This window comes from Neopelma chrysocephalum, unplaced genomic scaffold, assembly GCF_003984885.1.
Source record: "Neopelma chrysocephalum unplaced genomic scaffold, ASM398488v2 Primary Assembly neopelma1_91, whole genome shotgun sequence".
In the NCBI taxonomy this organism is placed as follows: domain Eukaryota; kingdom Metazoa; phylum Chordata; class Aves; order Passeriformes; family Pipridae; genus Neopelma; species Neopelma chrysocephalum.
In genome coordinates, this window is record NW_020897753.1 from 3,960,413 (window position 1) to 3,982,026 (window position 21,614).

The 21,614-nt window shown below is 46.1% G+C and overlaps 1 protein-coding gene across 8 annotated transcripts in view; it reads right to left on the reverse strand.

Annotated features, from left to right (window-relative positions):
• BMP2 (bone morphogenetic protein 2) overlaps positions 1-21,614 on the reverse strand; it is a 216,395-nt gene that overhangs the window by 12,232 nt on the left and 182,549 nt on the right. For all 8 annotated transcript variants that reach the window (XM_027693286.1, XM_027693288.1, XM_027693290.1 and 5 more), the window contains one exon: positions 18,692-18,802. The gene's annotated coding sequence lies outside the window, so the exon portion shown is untranslated. The remainder of the gene's footprint in view (positions 1-18,691; positions 18,803-21,614) is intronic.

Consider the following 21,614-nt stretch of genomic DNA (forward strand, 5'->3'; position numbering starts at 1 on the left):
CTGTCTCCCTTGCTCTCCGCTCCCCTGTGTGCATCCCAAGCCCCCTGCAGCCACTGGGTGTTGGAAAAAGAACTGCCCCAAAATTTCTCCTGCCCCTCTTTGCCAGAAAAGGCAGCCAACACATGGATCAAGGAAGAAGCAAAATCACCCCAAGCCCCAAATTAATACCTCAGATAATTTTAAACTGGCTGAATGGATTCTGTAAGTTCTCGTTCGGATGCTCACAAGGCCCAGGAAGAACCCTGAGGACCTAAAACTCAAGTTTGTGAATAAATCCTTGAAAAATCAGGGCTACTCTCTCCATACCAGTGGAAAATTGAAATTCCAAGTTGCACAATCAAATGTGACATTCATTTCTGCAGCTGGTGGGAAAATAGTTTCCTTACAAAATAAATTTAATAAAAAGTAGACTGTTTTGTATCTCTTTTTTTTTTCCCTAAGCAACTTCTAAAATGTCAGACATTAATTTTAAGGAACTTTGATAGATTAAAAAAATACACCACTGAAATAATATATAAATATTATTTTTTCCTTTCTTCCTTTAATTCATTTACAATATTGGACACTTTCTGACAAAACAAGCTGAATTTTCTGGGACTGAAACTGTGAAAAAGCTTTTCTACAAACTCTCCAAAGGAATATCTACATCTGTGATAAAATATAGGTTTGTTTCCCTTGAGCTGAAGTGATATCACTGCTATCCCAACTGAGTGCCACTTGAAATGGTATTTTTCAATGTCCCTCAAGAGGGAAATGGGGGATCAGGGGGCAGAGTATCTCTGGTTTCTTCGCAGTTTGCCAAAACTGCAAAAGTTTTCCTTCATGTGTGTGGAAGGCACTATTCACACCCCCTCAGGGTGTTAACCAGCAGCCCAGGTGCAGCAATACCACAGGGACCTGTTCTATCACTGCCCAATCTCAAAGCCGCGACAAAAAATGTATCTTATTCCCCACTTCCTTCCCTTCCCACAGCTCCATGTTCCTCCTGAGCCCACTGCATTTTCAGAGGAGCAAAATCTTCTTCTTCCAAAGCCCAGGGCAAAATTCCATGGGAGCAAGCTAGACCCACAGCTCTGTTTGTATCTCTTGCTCTGAGGCTCCATCTCTACGAGCAAATCAAGTGTGCCTGGGAACATTCCTGGGCACGGAGGCCAGCTGGCAGGGAAAAGCCTGCTTCCCTGCTAGCTTCCACACCGGGATGGCTGCATGCAAACTGCTGCTTGGGGATGGTCCCAGGAATGTTAGAACAAACCACAGGGAGAAACCAGTTGGGAGAGAGCTTCCTGGCCTGGCCCAAAAGCACTCTGCAGGTCACAGGGCCCAGCTGTGTTCCCAGTTCACTAGTTGGGAACCAGTGCAGGTGCAGCCCAAGGCCATTCCCACCTCTGCCTGCCTGGAACCACAGGGAGGATGTGGGACCTGGATTAAGAGTGTCACCACTTCAGTCAGCTGGTGAGGATTTCATCCGCTCGCTGATGAACTTTTATCTGTACAGGAGCTGTTGATAAGGGATCCTTTAAAGGTGCCTAGAGGGGAAACCACTTGAAAGCGGAGCTGCAGTGATCCCGGGAGCAGCTCTGGGGCAAGCCTGCATGGAAACAGGGTGGGATCCCAGGGAGCCAGAGCTGGGCTGAGGCAAAATGACTCCTGAGGACTCCTGAGGGGCCCTGGCCAGTGCTCAGCCATTCCCACAGAGGCGCTGAAGGGTATTTGCCACAGACTGTGCCCGAGTTTGCCAGGATCTGTGGAGCTCTGCACTGGCACAATAACAGCAGGTACCACAACATGGCTTTGATCCACAAACTGGCACCCAACTTGTGACTGCCATCCTCTTTATCAGGGTATTACACTGTAGCCATGAAGCTGTTCTGGCTGCAGGGAGCAGGGAAAGGGATCACCTTTTCCTCCCACATCCTCACTGAGTGCTGGTGCCTCCTCCCCTTCACATGCACAACCATTCCCTATCTCAGGTCTCTCCAAATTAGGATGAAACTTCTCTGGACATTTAAGTTAAATCTGACTGTTTTCTCCAGCCCAGGCTGGGGAGTAACTAATTGTATGTTCTGCTGGCAGGTGAAAAGGGAGAAGCAATTCTGGGGAGGAGAGGAGCAGGGATGAGCGGTGGGGTTGTCAAAAAGTGCTGCTGCCAGGTGAGGGAGGATGTGTGACCAACACCTCTTTGGGCAGGTTTTTATTTCAGGCTTTTTTAAGAAAACAGCTCTCAGTGATGGGAATGAAGATGTTTTCATCCAGTTCACCAGATGAACTCATGGTCCCAAATTCCTCCCCAAAAGCAATCTGTCCTAGAGACAACTATTCAGTCCAACCTCATTCGAGTTTTATTCCTTCACTATGGAGTCATAAAGTGGGCAGGAGGTATCAGTGATCACTTAACCATGCCTGGGGTTTCTGCACAACCACAGTGAAGCCACTTCTCCTACTCATGCTGCAGCTCAATAACCCCTTGTTTGGGATCAGGCTTGGCATTTTCCATGGCAAATCTATCCCAGAGATAAAGGACCCTTCCCTCCTCACACCGTCTGCCCTCTGTCAAGAACAGGAACTTTGTGAAGCAATCCTGGCTGCCGAGGACAGAGTCCCAAACAACTCAGCGGAGCAAACCACATGCTGCCACCATCCCTCCCAGCAGATTCCTCCTTCCCAGCCCCAGCCCTGCTCCATCTCTTCTGCCAAAAGCAGTGCAATAAACAGGTTCAAAGAGCTGGTTTGTCTGAAAAGTAATCCCTTCTTTGAGCACGTGCACAGCACTTCGCTCAGCGGGGTCCTGATCTCGGTTGGAACTTCTATATTACAAACACATTCTTCCTCCTTACATTTACATGAAATGTAAATTCATTTAATAAGTAAATCTCAGTTCAAATCTTTAACTTGTAAGCCAGGATTTAAAAATCTATAGGAGCCACGTTCCCTCCCCTGCCATAGCTGAAGGTACAGTAGCTAATGTTGCAGTTAAAGTTATTTTGTTCAAAATCAAATGAGGTTCACATTAAGCCTACAAAAGGAAATCATGATTGATGATCTGCCCTACCCGGCTACAATGCTTTTAGTAACAAAAATATTTTGTAAGTTCATTTATTATTGAGATCAAGCAATGAGTTTGGAGCTACATAAAATGGTTCCAATTAGATTCAAGTAATTGCCATTTTGAGTGAACTTAAGCTTTTCTGGATTAAAAAAAAGGGCAATAAAAGCTCAAGTAAGCTCACATCTGAGATTCAAAGCCTTCAAAGCTTTTTTTTGGTCTTTTTTTTCCTCCTCTTTTTTTTTTTTAGTGTGAGAGAGACACACATACGCGAGGACGGGGGGAGGAGGAACAAGGATGTAGGAAAAAAAGAGGAGTGATTTTCCCAAGCTGATTTCTCTTCCTAGGTGACCCAGTCTCCCTGGGAATGCTGCCCATGTGATCTGCACCAACTGGATCAGCAACAGCACGAGAATTAAGAGCTTCTGCAGCACCATTAAAATAAGCAGCAAAGGGAGAAAAGCCAGCAAAGCACAAATTTCAGAATCTCGCTGAAGAAATCCTTGGGAAGACCGGGAGTAATCAAGGAGTTATTAGTGAGGGAAGATGGATTGCTTCTGGTTTTAAGACATTAGTTTCTTCTTTTTATTGCCCAGATGTCATCATTATATATTTAATTTCCTGTGCCCACCCAAAGGTCTACAAAGGTTCTCTACTGCCTCTACAAATGGTTTAATCTCTAGAGTGCATTTTGGTCATAATTACAATCAGATCATAAATACAGATTCACATTTTTATGTAGCTTCTTTGGGTCTGAATATGTACCAATGTAACACAGGACACTTTTTGCTTTAGCTCAGCTTTGGTTTGCAACTTTTCAGTGTTCCTGTTTGAAGTCTTGGAGAGGAATACCAAGTCAAAATCCAGTGAATTTGTAAAGCTCAGCTGAAACTGTGTGTACTCAACATAGCTTAAGACTAAGCCCTTCCTAAAACCAGTTGTTACAATATCTTGTTATTTCTGGGACTAGTCCCTGACTGAACATGACAAAACACCAAATATCTTTTCCTTAAAGACAGTCTTCCATGATTCCCATGTGGGCTCTAGCTTTAGATTTTCTTCTAACCTTGTAAATATTTTTCCTTAACAATGATTCAAGAACAAAAACTGTACCAGGCAGGAAATGTCAATATTTGGCAGGCAAGTGCAGCCACCCAAAGCACTGCTCTGGACACTTCCAACCACAGCTCCATCTTCCTCAGACAGCTGCTCCCCAGGGCTGTGGGAATGAACCTGGGAGTGGCATCACACGAGTGCCAGTCCTGTGCCAGAACACGGTGCTACACGTCGGTCTGGTCCATGGAGCCTTTGGGGGCCACACAGAGGAGTAGCTGCAAGGCCTGGGCCCTGATCAGATAATTCCTGGCCTGGCACTGGGAACCAAAAGCCAAGCTCACAGCTCCCCTTGTTTGATTTTCCCTCTGCCACAGGAGACCGGGGCTCCATTTCCTTGCGGTTCCACTCCTTGCAAACACGAGCTGCAGTTCCACAAGACCAGGGCTGCTGAAACCCCTCCAAATTAAAAATAACTGACTCCTTCCCACCCCTCAAGGACTGAGCTGGTGCCTTCCAGGCATTCCCTAGAATTCTAAGCCTACAGGCAGCACCAAGGGGTCTGGTGTATGGGGCCACTCTCTAAACACCATCTTTTGCTACAGAAACTCATCCAGTGAATAGTTCCCCAAACTTAGGAATGACAAATTCACACTGCTCTGCAGTAAACTCTGGATTACCTACAATAAAATGCAGATTTCCTCTGACACAGGCTAATAGGACCAATCCACAGATTTCAAACGTTTGATGACCCCTCTTCTTTTTTTGAGATTAAAAAAAAAACCAAACCAAGCCAAACCAACCAACCAAACAAAAAAACAAAACAAAACAAAAAAACAAACAAACAAGGAAAAGGCAAACCACACGTTTTCTTCTTAAAAGCACCCTAAACAGTGCATGGAGAATGGAAAACTCATTGCCCTGGTTGGCAGGAATTGAGGCACAGGGAGGTTTAAGCCGTGCTTTCCCTTGGATTAATGTCCTTTGGTTGTCCCTCTTATCCAGGCGAAAAGAAAGCTCTGAATGCAGTTGGGCTGTCTGCTCCACCAAAGTTAAAGTCAATTTACTGTGCTGGGGAGTCTCAAATGTTTTCTTTCCTCATAAATTACCTTCATTAGCTATGTAAATAGAACCCTAATGAGATACTAATTGGCTGTGAAGATTTCAATCTCAAATAACAAAAACAGTTGTGCAGTAACACACCATTTGTGTTTGCAGTGCGAGAGCACCACGGGCCGTGGACCTGCAAACAACACCCCACTCCTGCCGTGGCTCCCGCTGTGCCCTGCACACACAGGCTTGGATATGTCCTGGAGGTGAGCAGGGTTCGATCAATACCTGCAGCCTTCTCCTCAAGGTCGCGTGGCTGCTCCTAAAGGGTTTGTGAGGCTACACCCTCGGATGAGCTCATTTCCCCTGCCTCTCAGGCTTCCGGAAGCTTTCCTTGCAGTCAGTTTTATTAGGAGAACTGAAGGAGAGCGAAGCACAGGGCGTTCACGCCTAAAGGAGGATTTCATAGGATCACAGAATAATTTGGGTTGGAAGGCTCCCTTAAGGGCCATCTGGTACAATCCCCCCACAATGAGCAGGGACATTTTCAACTGGATCAGGTTGCTCGGAGCCCTGTCTAACATGACCTTGTATGTGTGCAGGGATGGGGCACCCACCACCTCTCTGGGTAACCTATGCCAATGTTTCACACCCCATAAAAAGAATTGTTTCCTTATTCCTAATCCAAATCTACCCTCTTTCAGTTTAAAACCGTTACCCCTTTCCTTATCATAATGGGCCCTGATAAAAAGTCTGTCCCCATCTTCCTTTAAGTACTGAAAGACTGCAATAGGCTGAACAACCCCAACTCTCCCAGCCTGGAGAGAAGCCCCAAACCCTCTGATCACCTTTGTAGCCCTAAATTTTTCACTGGTACCAACACAAGTGGAATTAGCCCACGGATAGATGCCCAAGAGCAGCTGACATGGATGTCTATCTAACTAAAATGAAGTATCAATAACCCAGCTCACACTCGATGAAAGAGCCACTCTGAATTATTTACTGTATGTCATACTTCAGGTTTTAATTTCAATATATGGTGAGATGTGCAATAAATTATTCAGAAGTGTGACAAATTAAAATGCAGTTTCAAGTCCCCCTGCATTTTCTCCTCTTAGGTGAGCAGCCCAGTTTGCAATGATGGTTTGCTAATCTATTTTTGCAAACAGTTTTTCAACTAGAGAGGCACAGAGGCACACAAATTTTCCATTGCAGCAAATCTTATCCAGCTTGAATCATTTAACAGCCCATCCTCCTTGAGATGTACTAATGAAATACAGCTTGGGCAAGGGGGTCAAATGTACCTGCAGCAGGTTAGCCCGGGAGTCTGGGGTTTGTTTGCTCCAGCTTCTCCCGGGGGATTTGTAAGGGTGGGAGGGCTCTTGTCCTCCCACTTATATTATTGTTTTGTGTGTCAAACAGCTTCTCAGGAAGACGTATTTTATTTGGCTTTCTAACTTTTTTCCTCTCTTTATTCATGGTCAGGCTTTTTGCATTGGGATGTCAGGGAATAATGTTTCTTCTACTCTGAACAGTCATGGCTTCAATAAAGGGGTTGTTGTTTTGTCTCGCAACTCATTTTTTTGACCAGCCCTGCGAAGTTCTTCATGCCCACTTGTCAAGATATTTTTTCATCCTCTTTTTGGCAAACGGAGTAAGGAAATAGATGTCAATATTCCTCCTTGGGACCTCCTTGGAGACAGCTCTTTAGACATAAGCCCAGGTGACAGTGATTCAAGTTTTGTTCCTGAATGGGTAACACCTCCTCAAAATTACAACCTTCTGAGCAATAGAACATGCAACATTCAGTCTTGCAAGAGTGATAAGTTTAAGATCCAATATTTCCTGACTCATCAGAGCTCACAATGGAAATCTTTGTACTGTCTGAGGGGAGACATTCCAAGTTTCTGTCCATGAAAGAGCCTAAGTTCTTTAAAAATCATGACATGTTTGTGCAGAGTAGAACAATTTTAGGTCAATTTAGGACATTCCGTCCCTCTGAAATCTGCACTGCTGAACTTGTGTCCAGATGATAGGAAATCTATATGTTGTAACAAGAATGTTTTCCAAAACCCAACTATATTTCAAACAAAATCTTTGGAGCCTTTGACACACACCCAGTGCTTTGTACAATGGTCTGCAAACAAAACCTTGTTTGTGGTTTTGTTTATAACTCGTGGCTTGTCTGTTCCAAAATCCTGGGACTACCCCAGAGGTTTGGTGATGCAAACTGCTCCCTGTTGAAAGGCTCTCTGTGGAAACCAAGTTCCGTCAGACACAATCGGTCAAGGAACCTTGACAACATTTAATCTGAAATATCCTGCATCTGATTCACTTTTGCCCCATCAAAGGCAAAGCAAGGATTTGGAAAGAGCCCTGGCTGTGTTGCTGAAATACCTGGAAGCAGCAGATGATGTGTGTGACCCTGAAATGGGCACCCTCTGCCCTGTGCCCCAGCAGGGAAGCAGTGGAAGCTCCCTGTAGCTCCAAGGAACGCTGGGATCAGCAGGGAGATCCCATCACCCAGCCCAGGGTGCAGCCACAAAAACACCACTGGCAACACCAATGAAAGGCTGTCCCACTGCTGTGCAGGGATGGAACCGGGAACCAAAGGGCAGTGGGGGGATCAGGAGTACAGGAACTTCTCCCTCAGAGGCAGAAAGGCTCCAAAGCACAGCTCAGTGAAATTGCTGCAGAAGGCAAACTGAGCAGCTGCCACATCCCAGAGCTGCTGCTTTACCTGAAGTTAAAAAAAGGAAAGGAAAAATAGTTTCTTTAGGTTTCTGGAGAATCAGAAACCCTGAATTTCTGCCAGCCTTAAGAGAACCCCCTACATGAACCTTTACATATAGATATGTGTCTGTATGGATGCCTTATCTGTGAGAACTCTCCAGCTGAAAAAGCCTGGCTGAAAGGCTTTTTAATACTGGTCCCCCAGGTGAGATGACCAGAAATCAGTTTGTTTCTTCCTTAACAACAGTAAGGCTACAGCAAAGGGAATCTCGAGGTGGCTGGACTTCTATTTCAGGGAAACATCCCAGTTAGGTACTGAGCCTACAACAGGTTGCATTAGGAACCGTGGGCAAATCATTCCTTGCACTGTGCCTCAGTTTCTATTCCTGAAATCCTAAGTTAAAGAGCTACCAGGCATTGCAGAACCCAATGTATGTATTTGAGGATGTGCTGACGTGCCATATTGCCTGAGCACTTGGTCAGAAAAAGTAACAAACATTATTGATATTACAATAATGCTCACAAATTATAGACAATCTGCAATTACATTAAATTAAAAACTGGTGTGGTTCACAACAGTCAGATGGGGCAGCATGAAACAGGAACTCTATTACAATCAAACTGTTTCAGCTTAAATGTTTGAGGTTTGGGGCATTTGGAATTAAAAATTAAAAGCTCAAACGTTACTTTTCACGAAAAAACAGTTTCAATGGCAGATTTTGCCAGAGTCAAGCCTGTGGTGCTGTGACATGGTTTGTCAGGCTTATCTCCCTGCTGCTGCTGGTGTTGCTTTGGAGCACAGTTCAGAACTGGAATCTGGTTCCTTGCTGTCCAGCAGTCGTTCATTAGGGTACATACCTTCTTTTCCAGCCAAAGCTGGGATTGCAGCATGAACCAGTTGTGTTGGCTGTTATGTGCAAGAAACAGAGAAGCAGCATCAGCATCAGCCTGAAGTTACCGCTCGGAGCTTAATTAATACCAGGGTTTTTCACCCTCGTATTAATACTTTCCTCTTGAATTGAATGGGACTTGACCTTGTCACAACAAGATCAGGGCAAGTCTGGGAAAACAATGTTATGACATCAAAGCCAAAACAAAGGAATGTCATCGCATGTGTCAGAGGAGGATGTGATGGGCTTCTCTTACAGTAGCAGAATAATGTCACTGTGAATCCCAAACACCTTCTCAGCTACTAAGTCTCTCCATGAAAAGGAAGAGCAATGGGAGAACCTGGCAGGTGGCAATTTCTTTAAATACCAGGAGATGTGGATGCTGGAATAAAGAGGCTCTGCTGACTTTAATGGGGCTGGACAGATTCACATCTGTAGGAGATCTGGTCCACTGCAACCAAACTGTGGAAAGGATGTATAAATTAACATACCTCCTCACGGAAGGGCAAATAAATTCATCACCAGCGTGCTCGGGCACTGCTCCCCGGCCCTCAGCGTGGAAATAAGGCCACATCACTTTCATTTGTGGGTAGGAGCTCTCAGTGCCTCGTGCCCCTCTGCAGCGTGAAAACCCCCACTTAGGGCTGGTTACTTTTCCGCCTGATGCTCGGCTGGAAGAGCCACACTGTGAAATCCCTGTTCCCGGCAGCTCCCGCCTCGCGGGGGGGGAGTTCCCCTGTGCCCCCTCCCCTCCAAGACTCAACAGTGCAGCCTTAGAGAGGGGATTTTCCAGCACAAACAGAGCGAAGCCAAACTCTTCTCCTGGCCTCTCCGTGCCCCAGCCCATATTTGCCCCACATATAATTACCTGTGGATTTCACCCAGAAGACAGAGGATTTCACTCATAGCCCCAAATAGGCAGCTCTGACGTAATGGCAGCCTGAGGAATATAGGTCAGGGAGGTGGCCTGGCCACTGGAAATGAATCTCTGAAGCAGAATGAGCAACCTTGTTAGAGGGGAAGATAGTAATCAGCAGTGGTCCTTGGATCTAAACATTTCACCTCCAGCACTCTGGGAGCTACAGCCCTCATCTGTTTCACTTTCCTATTTTAAGTTCCTGACTCACATCCTAAATATTGACTTCTATTTTTCTATTAGCACTGGATTTTCAGCCTCCATATTGACTTTGACTGTACCTATGGTTGATACTAAGCCTCTCAGGTCAACAAACTTTTATAGCTGTTAGCTGCTCAAACCACATTGGGCAGGAACTGGCACTATAGAGCAGTAGCTAGAAGCAATATTATTGGGAATTATAAATTATTCCTCTGCCTGAACTTTTCCTCTTATTCACATAGCTACATTCATTTTTAAACATGTGGCAAATGAATCGCGCAGCCAGGACAATTGGCACTCTGTGATTTTGGGAGCACCCGCCGCCACTGGCAGGGATGGATTCTCCCCTGGGAACAGTGGAGTAATGCCGGAGTCATGGCAGGGGTACAGCAGCATAATCTGGGCCAGTAATACCTCTGAGGACAGACACCAGAGGATCAGAAGCCCCAAATCCATCTTAGCTGCACACACAGACTCCTGATCACCTCCTTTGGCCAACGTTTTAGCACCACATGTAACTGAGCTGTTGCAACCAAACATCAGAGAGACTCGGCCATCCATCATTTAGAAAACACTTAATGTATGTAAGAAACAATAACAACATTAAAAGAACATTATGGCAGTGACAAAGCCAAACCTAAAAAGTGAGGAAACGCAGCAATTAAGACTAACTTATGCCTCACAGTATAACATTTTTCTGCAGACCACATACTATTTTTTGGGAAGCCAACCAGGGAAGGTCCAGCCAGCATGAGCTATGTCAAGTATTTTATTGACACAGGATGAGTGCAGCATCTAGGTGTGAGAGGAATTGTACAAAGCTGCATCCCTTAAGAGATGCCCCTTTGGGCCCTGCTGCCCCCGAGGACTTGCCCAGCACGTGTCCCTGCACAAAGAGCCCACAGAAAAGGCTGGTTTCCTGCCATCCCCCCTCTGCCACTCAACCTCACACACAGCCAAAATGTCACCTGGATTTATCTGAAATTGTAAGTCCGTGCCATGTTCAGTTTAATGCTTTCTAAAAAGTTGTTATCACTGAGGAAATGATTCCTGGGATGATAAGCTATGAATGACTTATTCATGCAGTATATTCAGTCCTTCATCAGTCTACTAGATCTTGTGCTTATGTTCCAGTCCTTCACATACTGATTAATTTTTCATGTGCTACCAGGCCTTCTTCGAGAAAAGACTGCCAAACTAATGCAATCTGGCCATTTAGTAAGCTGTTCCTTTCCTTTTTTTGTTTTTCTTACCCCATGCCTGGAGTACAAGCCTGTGGAAGGAAGGAAGGGTCTGTCAGAGAACTTGTATGATATTTGTGATTTATTATTAATTGCTGGCACAGCAGTCCCTGCAGGTCACAGGCCCCTGTGCCTGTGCTAGGCAACGCCTGGATGCTGTGCTGGGCAATGTATTGACTAGGAAGAGGGCTTTTCCCAGCCCTTTTAAGTAGGCAGAGGTAGTTTTCCCCTCCTACGTAATGGGAAGGGCAATAAAATGCTGGCTGATCAAGTGCAAGGGGGGGCCAGGGTGCAACAGAAACTGGGCAAGTGTCTGGAGCTGATCCCTCCACAGCAAACCCAGGGAACATGCTTTTCCCTTGCCTAAAGTCTGCAGAACTACAGTTTTCAAGGATTTACCACTTAATGGCAAAATTCTGGCCCACAATTACCCTGTGTCTCTCTGCCAAAGCACATACATGAGTTGTAATCAGAGAGCGGTTTTTTTCCCATCCTCCCTCCAACTTTGCCATGAGGTGGAAGAAGCTGTGATGGGTTGCTGTGCCAGGAATGACACGTGCCTCATCCCAAAAAGCTGCAGCTCAAATCCTGTTGCAGAGAAAGCACCAGGGGCTTGCAGCACGCAGCCCATGGCCCCATCAAAATCCGTGGGCATTTTCCACCCACACCCTATGGCAGGAAGCAGGACAAGAAGTAGAGGCCATGGAAAGCGAGCAGAACATTAAATAAGTTGGTGTTTTTCAGATAAAGGCTTTTCCTCACCATCTCCTTGATACCCAGGTGCTTTGAGATTCTTAGACTGATGTCAACTAGATGTAATGAGAATGTAACATTTACTCTATTCTAAATAATTCAGTTTCATTTGCAATCCAAAAAATGGTGTCTTGAGTGGGATCATCAGTTATTTTACCTCTTGTGGAAGGTCCAAACTCTTCTCCCAGCGTTGCTGTGAGAATATGCCAGAGTCAGAAGCAACACAGACCCTGTGAGCACAAATGCCCTCAGGGAAGGGTCCAGCACCAGTGCTCAGAGTGAGAACCTGACTCTGTTTGACTCCCTGTACAACTGCAGCCAAGGCTCTGGGTATTTGATACTTTGATTTCTCATCTGTACAACAAGGAAAAGGTAACCCTGCCTTCAGCAGAGCACTCTGAGGATGGCTGTGCTGGGTTTTGGAAGGGACTCCGATGCCCAACATGCAGAATGACCCTCAGACACCTAAACCCGATCCTTCTGATGGAAACATTTATATCCCTGTGGTTCCTAATTCCAGCTATATGTTACCACACCAGCAAGATGGAGCAAGGTAAGCCTGTTGTCTCCCCCAGCTCTCCCCCAGCTGATCAGCTGGCATTTTGGCTGTGCTAAGCAGCACACCTGCTGCCCTGCTGCCCTCCTGTCCTGCAAGCAATGCAATTATCAGGCATTTGTAAAAAAAGACACACACACACACAAAGCAGTGCTTGGTGAACTACCTGCTGCCATCAGGGTCCCCAGGGGCCCAGCCCAGCTCTGCCATCACCATGGCCTGTGTGCTCTGAACAGCTTGTCCTTACCCCATCACTCCACACATGGGACACTATCCCCTCATTGCCCTCACCCAGGGCCTGACCTCAATTATTAACTGCGTTTAGCAAGGACATTATTAAACCTGACTCTCTGCTCCCAGATGAGCTATCAAGTGTCTCTCTTTAACCCAGCAGGAACCTTTTTCTCACCCCATGCCCTTCTTATTACCCTTTAATGTGCCCTGAAGCCTCTGGAGCAACACCATCCATCCCAGATAATATCATTTCTAGAAGGAGAGGGGGGAAAAAGGAAAAAAAAAAAAAAAAAGAAAAGTCCATTCCTGAAGATTTTTTCCTAACTGGCTCCAAAACATCTTTCCATTTCCTTTCTATTTTAATCATCCATCTCTAATAACAAATTCTAAAAACCAGCAGGTCTATCCAGTCACAGAAAACTGCTCAGCTGTGGATTAAAGCACGTTACAGTTTTTAGCAGGACACTGGTTCTTTATACCTGTGAAAACTGATCGCAGCTGTCTATTATGATTAAAAAGCAAGTAGATATTAATAACTAACTACTAATTAGCTCGCATTTTAGTCACGGCTTTCATGCCAAACAAAACCAGGAGTGCCACTGAAACATAATATAAAATGTCAGCAAATGTCTCCACTTTTGTGCTTGGCAAATGCAACGTGCTGATGACACCAGGGCACGGAAGGGCATTGGGCAACACTCCGTGCTCCTCTTGGGCTCTGGCACAGGAATGCTCCAGGCTGTGGCTGGGGCATAACCCTGGTGTAAGGCAGAGCAGTCCGAAGGCAGCTTTGCTTCTGGAGCCCAGTGGAAGCTGTTCCTGCAGCTGAACCGAGACCTCAGCAGCCTCCAACCCGGTTTCCTACTGCCTTGCTCCTCTGGTAGACAGTGGGATGTGTCAGGGTTCATCTCACCTCTGTGCCACCCTCAAAGCCCACAGGTGTGTGGTTAACTGGGCTAACTGGGAGCCTCAGCTGGTCACAGCTATCAGCAGATCCCAGCACCTCCCAGATGCTGCAGCCTTTGTGCAAGGTCTCCAGCAGAGCCTGCCAGGCAGCAGGGCAGCTCTCCCACCTCCCCAGTTCCCAGTGCCACACGCCACACACTGTGCCAGCAGCTGCAGTGCCCCATGGCCTCACCTGACACACCTCATGCCAGTGCTGCCTGCCTTGCTCCATCCACCCAGACAGGCACCCTCACACCACCTTGTGCGAGAAAACCCCCTCTGGGGCTGTGCTTCTGAGCACAACCACCCCACTTTTCATTTCCAGTACTGTCCTCTGCTCCACGTCCATACGGTGCCCAGCATCCCGAGGCCCTCATCTCCTCCAGAGCCCCTAGGGGCTGCTAGATTGCAAAAAATACACACCAAAGAACAGCTGGAGAGCACGCAAACATTCCTCAAACCTATCCTTTGGCTTATGGCAAGCAGCTGAAAAACGCAGCAGCCTTCAAATAAAACTCTATGACTGAATATTGCAAGCACCACGAAGGTTTTATGGATGAGAATGGTCCCTCCCCTCAAAATATTTGTTTTCAATACCCACAAAGTAGTATAATGTCATTTAGCGAGGAAAATTCTGGCAGTGGATGCACAGCCTGGCAGAGCTACAAGTCCTGTTGGTGTTATGATACACACACAACATGTTTTACAAATAGAAAGTGGTTTCCAGAGTTCTTTAATATATTCTAATTTCTCCCACCTCTGCCCAAAAAAGCTGCAGTTATGAAAATACTGTTGCATACTGAAATATTGAAGTCGAAATCTGAAGAGAGTTGTTTTTTTTAAAAGCTCTCTTTTCAGCTATTCCTTCTTCTCTCTTTTTTTTTTTTTTAAAGTCAGGTATGTTTTTAGCAACTTAAACAGGTTGGGTTACCCACAAGAAGTAGTAATTTTTCCACCTAGCAGATTGAGGTATTCATACTCTCTTCAAACATTTCTAAATTTATTCTCCAGTATTATTCAAATAGAAATATTTGCATGTACACCCTGAATCGGATAAAACCCTTTTAGTACCAACCCGTGGGTAGAAACCACACAAATGAAGAAGATTAACAAAATGCACCTTCTTTGAATCCAAAGAGCCTTTGGAAGAAATCCTTCAAAAAAATCCATCTTGTCTCAATTGGTGATTAATGTTATTTCTACATTTTGCAGGAGAATCCTGCTCCAGAGCAAACCTAGCACCTGTACAACATGCAGTGAGATAAACCCCTCACCTGAAGGACTTGCTGGCCAGCAGCCACATGGGTGAGCAGTTATCAGCCTAATTTACAGGTGGGACACCAAAGGAAGGAGAGAGCAAGTGAACTTCTCAAGGCCACCTGAGACAACTGTGGCAGTTTTGTTGCACACAGGTCAGCACAGCTCTGGGTCAGTGCTTCAGTCAGCACTCACTGCACAGGGCACGTCCACATGGGAGAGATACGTCAGGAGTGTTGTCTGGGAACATGGATGAATGGGCAGGTGTCTGATGGTGACAAAAAAGTGTCCTTGCAGTTTCATTGGTATTTTCTTAATCCAAATGAAGATGTTTCTAGTTTGTCTCGGATGATCATCCCTGGGAAATGCACTGCTCTCAATTCACTCACTTGTGATGGGGGATTAGCAACCAGGCAGTGAGTTCCCCTATAGGGAGAAGAGCGAGGTGGAGGAAAGCTGCAGCCTGCGATCGGGTTTGGCAGGCTGTGCTACCCAGGGAACGGGAGAACCTCAGGGAGCAGGACCTGGAAACTACTGGGGTTTCTCAGGTTTCGTGAACTGTTTATTCCCACACCCTACTGTGTTCAGTCCACTACATCTGTTCTACAAAGAAGAGCAGCCTTTCCCGTTGTAAGCATGGAACATCTCCCAGACATCTTTTAATTGCTACACATGAAGCAACCATGAGGCTCAATGTAGGTTGTGATGAGGGAGCAGCTCTTATGCTGCTGAAGAGGGGATGAGATGATGCTGAGAACAGGGCTAGAGCAGTGTGGTACCTGTGCATCAGCTGCAGATCACGACCACAAGGTCTGTCTGTAGCCTGAGGGCAAACACTGAGAGAATAAGTTGGTGCAAATTGCATGAATTACCTAAATAATGCTTGTCAGAAAATTACATCCCCGCTGTGCCACCCGTTAGTCTGCAAGTAGCTCCCGAGACAGCAGAGGAGCTAACACTGAAGGAAAACATTACTCAGCAAAAGGTGGGGCTGAATGATTGTGCCTGTAGCATTTCTCACCTGTTTGCAAATAGACTCCCACCTTTACAACTCTATGTATTGGGCCAGATCCTCTGAGGTGAACTCAACAGTGCTGATTTAGGCTGGCTCTGAATCCCCGATTTACAGGCATAGCTACTGCAGCCTGTAGTCCATCTCCAGTTGTTTGCTAAATTCCATAGCATGGCCTGCGGTATTTCCACCTCCTGCTGCTGCACAGGCGCCCCAAGGTCATGAATGGTGAGCCCAGGTTTGCAGAACCCATCAAGCCATTTGTGAAAGGCTTTTTAACCTGGTTCTTCCCCTTCAAAATCAAACCTGGGAGACACAACCCTGACCATCAGTCCAGTCTCCAGTGGAGGTGAGTCCCAACCCAGAAGACCATGTGGCTGAGTCCTGAGGGACTTAAGCATGTGCTTAAGTTCTCTGCTGGATCAGTGCCTTTGCAACCAGTCCGACTGCTTTGTTAGCAGTGCTGAGCACCAGGGCTGAGCTCCAACAGGAAATAGCAGCTTCCCTTTGAAGTCCTGCCACTGATGTTCACGTAGGTGGGACTTCAAAGAAGAGCCACCGCTTCCCCTCCCAGTATCGGAGGCCCCAGTGTTGGAGAAGCAGTACTGCTGGTTTTAATTGCATTAAGGGATGCTTTAGGGCGGACGATTCAGCCCTTCTCAGAAAAAGGACAACTTGAAAAGGTTCCCACCTGCTGGCAAGAGACCCAAGGAAAGGTGAACTGACACCCCAAAATACCCTTTGAAACAAAGGTCTGTGGAGAGAAATCTCATTCCCTTCTGCTTTCCATAGTGCCACTGGAAACTACCTTGTGTACCTTGTGAGCATCTGGTTTACTCTAGAGCTGTACTCCTGGTCATCGTAAGGGCCCCTCGCCAACTGGGATGAGGATGAGGAATGGCCAACCTCAGCTCCCAGAACAGAGATCACTGGAAAAACTGACTTCAACAACGGCCACACTGAGCCAACACGAAGAAACACCCCCACAGGCAACCTACATGGCTGATTCTGCTGCTGACTGACAGTGCAATCACACACAGGAGCTCCTGTAATTTCTCTGTATCTCTTTTCCTTCAGGGAAAACAAAACAGAGAAGTCCACATCCTAAACGGTGTCCATAATCTCAGCTGATATCAAACATGGCTCCACCTTTTCTCTTCCTAGTCTTGCAGATTGCCAGGATCCATCACTTCTCTCAGTCACCCAGAAGCAAGACCCAGTCAGATGGGAGAGAAGACCCCGAGGACCCCTGAATGCACTAGAGAAGCAGCCAGCCGGCCCAGGGAACGAGAGAAACAGTGCAGGGTTTACAGGGATTTGTGAAGCTCTTCCATGTTCATATTGCTTGTTTTTCTCTTCCCCGAATTCCCTTCATGTACCCAGATTCCACACATTTCTCCATGCAAAAGCCAGCTGCCCAAGCAGGCATGGATTTTGAAGGAAGGTGAACAGTTCTGTAATTATTCCAGGACTGAGTCCTTTGTGACCTCACTACGCAGAGTTCAGCTGAGCTCTGCTGTTCTTGTCACCGACTTCCCATAAGCTGGCCATCCCAGCTGGCCACTCCATGGTTTGTACCTCCACACACAACACTGGCACACTGCCTGCAGAACAAACCCGAGTCAGCAGGAAAGCAGAGTGTGCCAGTGGGGATTAATAAGAGCAGGAATTCTAACCCCAGTAAAACCAGCTAAGCAAAGATGTGCCCCAAAAATGCAGAGAGCTCTTGCTGCCAGACCCTGAGGGGTTGAGAGCAGTAGCAGTACAGTGTGACAAGACTGGACTTGACCACTCAGATGATCCCAGCCCAAACCCTGATGTCTGATCTGGTGTGGAGAATGACCAAAAAGCTGAACTGAAACCATTTCTAGCTCAGGAATTAAAAATGAGTATGGAAAGTCCTTCATGTGTCTCTCAGTAGCCATGGCTTTGCTCAACCAACTCAACAGCAGAACAACTTGCATAGAAATGCTTGAAAAAATTTCTCTTTTTATCAACAGAAAAGTGATTTTTTTCAAGACATTTCTCTTAGAGTTCTGAGCTTCTACCAAAAAAAGTGCCAATGTGCATTCTCAGGCAAAATTATGCAACTATTCCATATTCAGCAGTTTTCCATTAAAGATTCTTAGGATTTATGAGGCTGGGGGCTTTAATTGCTATTTTTTTCTGAATATTTAATCAACATTTTCCACTGAAGGAGAAAAAATATTCTGGTCAAGTGTTGGTTTCTTTGCAAGGTTGAGAAGGGCAAGGGGGAGGAGGGGTCACTGTATTTTTCCTTAAAGACACAAATATTCTCTTATAACTGAAGCCACCACCGCACTTGTGAGCCCGACAAATTTAGAGGACTCAAAATCAATCAATAAAGAAAGAGCTTGACCACAAAGGAAGTTCTGGTCAACCCTTCAGCTTTGCATCACAGGCAACATTAATTTTATCACAGCCTTAAAAAATTAAAATAGAAAAATGCATCTTCTTGGAAAACAGCAGTTATTTTCTTCCCCCACTCAGATATTTTTATAAGCCCGGTTCCACCAGCCTCACTCCTGTTGAGAATCACCTTACCCTGCAGGGCAGACCAGAGGTGAGATATTATGTCCCAAGCAGGACACTAAGATGCCTCCACCCAACAAAAACTCTACTGTGCAGCTGAGCTGGACCAGCCTAAATCCCGGGTCCAAGTCTGGTTTGAAGCATTACCCATCCTGTCTGGATACTGGCCTCTATAAACAAACAGGCCAGAAGGTTTGGAGAAGAGGTGAAGCCTTTCTCATTAGCTGTGAGCAAGGAAGGAAGTTGTAGCTTACCAAAGACTGCGGGAATTCTCAAGTCCCTCCTTCCCTTAATAGCAGTGCTGGAGGCAGAGAGGAGCCGGGCAGAGCCTCACAGGGATGGTCCAGCAAAATGGTTGAGACAACCTGGGAAATGAAACACTGCACATGAGTAAGGGTGGCAGAACTCGCCTGACAGATACCTTTCTTGCTGGCTAATCAGAACCACAATTTATAGCTCTTTCCATTAAATCTTAGCTAAAGGACACAGCGGCACAGAGATCGCCCTGAGTTGCTGGCAAACATATGTCTGAACCCTTATTTGCTCCGAGAATTGGTTCTGATAGGTCGTTGTCGCCCCTCAACTTGTTTTTCTGCTTTTTCAACATCAGCTTCAGCAAAACTTCCACTGGGAAAAGGTTTCTCTGGCCCAGGAGGAATCTTCTGGTCAAAACACACATAAACAAACCTGGCCAGAGCAGCCAACAGTTTCAGCAGTCAGAAGATGCACTTCTGAAGGCCTGATAGGGATTAGGGAGTTAAACTTGGATCTCCTAAATCCGAGAGGGACATCTTAACTCCCAAGGCAAGAGGCCATTCTTGGATGTTGCTTTCCTATGGGAGTCACTTCATACTGGCTGTAAGTCATAAAGTATTTGCTGGTAACAGCGAGCCCAGTTCTGCAGAGCAGAGAACCAGAAGGAGCAGGAACATGACGCTGGATCTCCCGAGCACCAAGCGAGTGACTTGGCTGTCCAGTGGTTTATTGCAGTGATCAGGAAAAACAAACCCTTCACAGATCCCGTGTCTGGATGGAAATGGAATGGAAAAAACTTGCAATCTCCCAACATCTTGTGCAACAGGAGAACCGTTTCCTACCCGCTGTTACGGGGGGCAGATCTGCAGAGTTTATCACCTCTTGTCGCCAGAGTCAGGATCTGGCCTGCTGCCTTCCCCCTCATTCAGAATGCACTTTCATCTCTAGTATAAACACCCAGAAATATCAAAAGCCCTGTTGACAGTGCTGCTCTCATTTTCTGCTTTAAGAAGTTGCCAAAATGTACAAAATCAAGCTCCCCAAGTCACAGTGGGCTGTTTTGTCAGTTTATCCAATCGGTAACGTAATACTATCACAACCTCTATCATTCTCGCTCTTTTCTTTTTTTCTTCCCCCACCCCCCTCCTTTCTTTCTTACACAAGAATTTCCCCTGGAAGGGAACACAGTTCCACCAAAAATCAAATCACAGCATCAAATTTCAAGCCTGCAAATATCAATCAATCATGGTCCTGATGGAATATCACTGTCCACGTGCTGCACAAGCATTGTCTGGGCCATGGGAGGTAGACTACGGATATTATTGTACGAAAGGAGCCTCTCTGGGAATTTTCTCTGAGATTGCAGGAGTCAGAAAGAGGAATGCCTTGCTGTCCCTTCCCTACTACCTCAAAGAGCACGTTTGAGGACTGGCCCTGTATTTTTTCTTGTCTTCCTACTTCCCTTCAAAACTAGTGGGAAAATCTGGGCCTCACAAAATATAGAATCGGGTTCTTTCTTATTTCATTAAGGAAAACAAGAGCAAAATGAGCAGCACCGTTTAGCAAACAGCAACTCCGTGGAAAACTTCTAGGAAAACAGGAGCAATGCCAAATGTTTCTGTAGCTCCGGAGTTCCTAAGCAGGGAAACACATCCCCACAGCAAGGCATGCGTGACATTTGCAAATGACCTTCACTTGAAATCAAGGTGTAACACACACACATTACCTCGGTACATCATTCACTCTTAATCTATTAACAATATGACTCATTAACATATTAGTAGCAGTCGTGGTGTTAATAGGAGTAATACTAACACTACTGTCATCGTGGAGCTCGCAGGTTCCAACATGCCAGCTTTACAGGCATCCAACAGAAGGATTTGTGACCCAGCATCAGGAAGGTGGTGAGACAAGGTTTGATAACGCTACCACAGTTACTTCATGGGATGTGTGCTATTATCTCTTGTTATCTCCCCGAGGAATCACGGAGATCTAACTGTGCAATCATAAGGATTGTTCAGCGGTAAGATCCCTGATGGTATCTTTGCTGGACATGGGATTAAACCCTAAAGAATGGTGGTTTTTTCATATTCTTTAAATGTTTCTGTTAGTACTCAATCAGGTGTGAAATGCCTGCTGAGCTCTTGCAGAGATTTCTGCTTCTGCAGGGTGCAAGAACACTCTCACCTCAGGGAAAGGTTTTATGAAGTAATTTTGCAGAACTTGTCAAGAACTGCTGGGGAGGAAAAACACACAGCCTAAGAAATGCTGTTGCACATTTCTTTTTCTGCCCTTGATTTCCCTGCTTGGCAATCTCATCTGAAAGGACTTGAGGAATGACCCCGTTAGTTTGGGATTTCCAGAAGCACAGTTCCCCTGGCGTTGAGGGAACGTCCCCACATGTCTGAGCCCACCCACGAGGCTCAGCCAGCTCTGCCACACAGCCAGAAACCCCCAGAGCCCAACAAAAGCGCTCTGACCCACAGCCCTGCTCCTCCAGAGGAGTGTCAGACTCAGGATGGTTGTGTTCTGCAGAGGGAAGGTGTTTGCACAGGACAATTAAAGTTATTGAATGATTCCTGATGGTATGACATAGATCTGATTTATCAGAAGTGCAAACACTGCTCACAAGATTTAGGGTGAAACCGAAGTTCAGGTTTCAAGTATCCTTAAAAATCTGACAGTCTAAGAATCCAGCTTTGGGGACTTGGCTCTAGAAAACTGATTATGAAGACTGGAGAATATCCCTGGCTTCACACACAGACCAAATCTGCAGACACAGGTCTGCCTCTGAGGCCGTGGCACAGGGGAAACGAGCCATTCTGTGATACCCTGCCACGTAACCCTGAGTCTGTGGATTTAAATCCACACTAGAATGGAAGGTGAGACTAGGCAGGCTGGGACCCACAGCTGGGGTGGGAA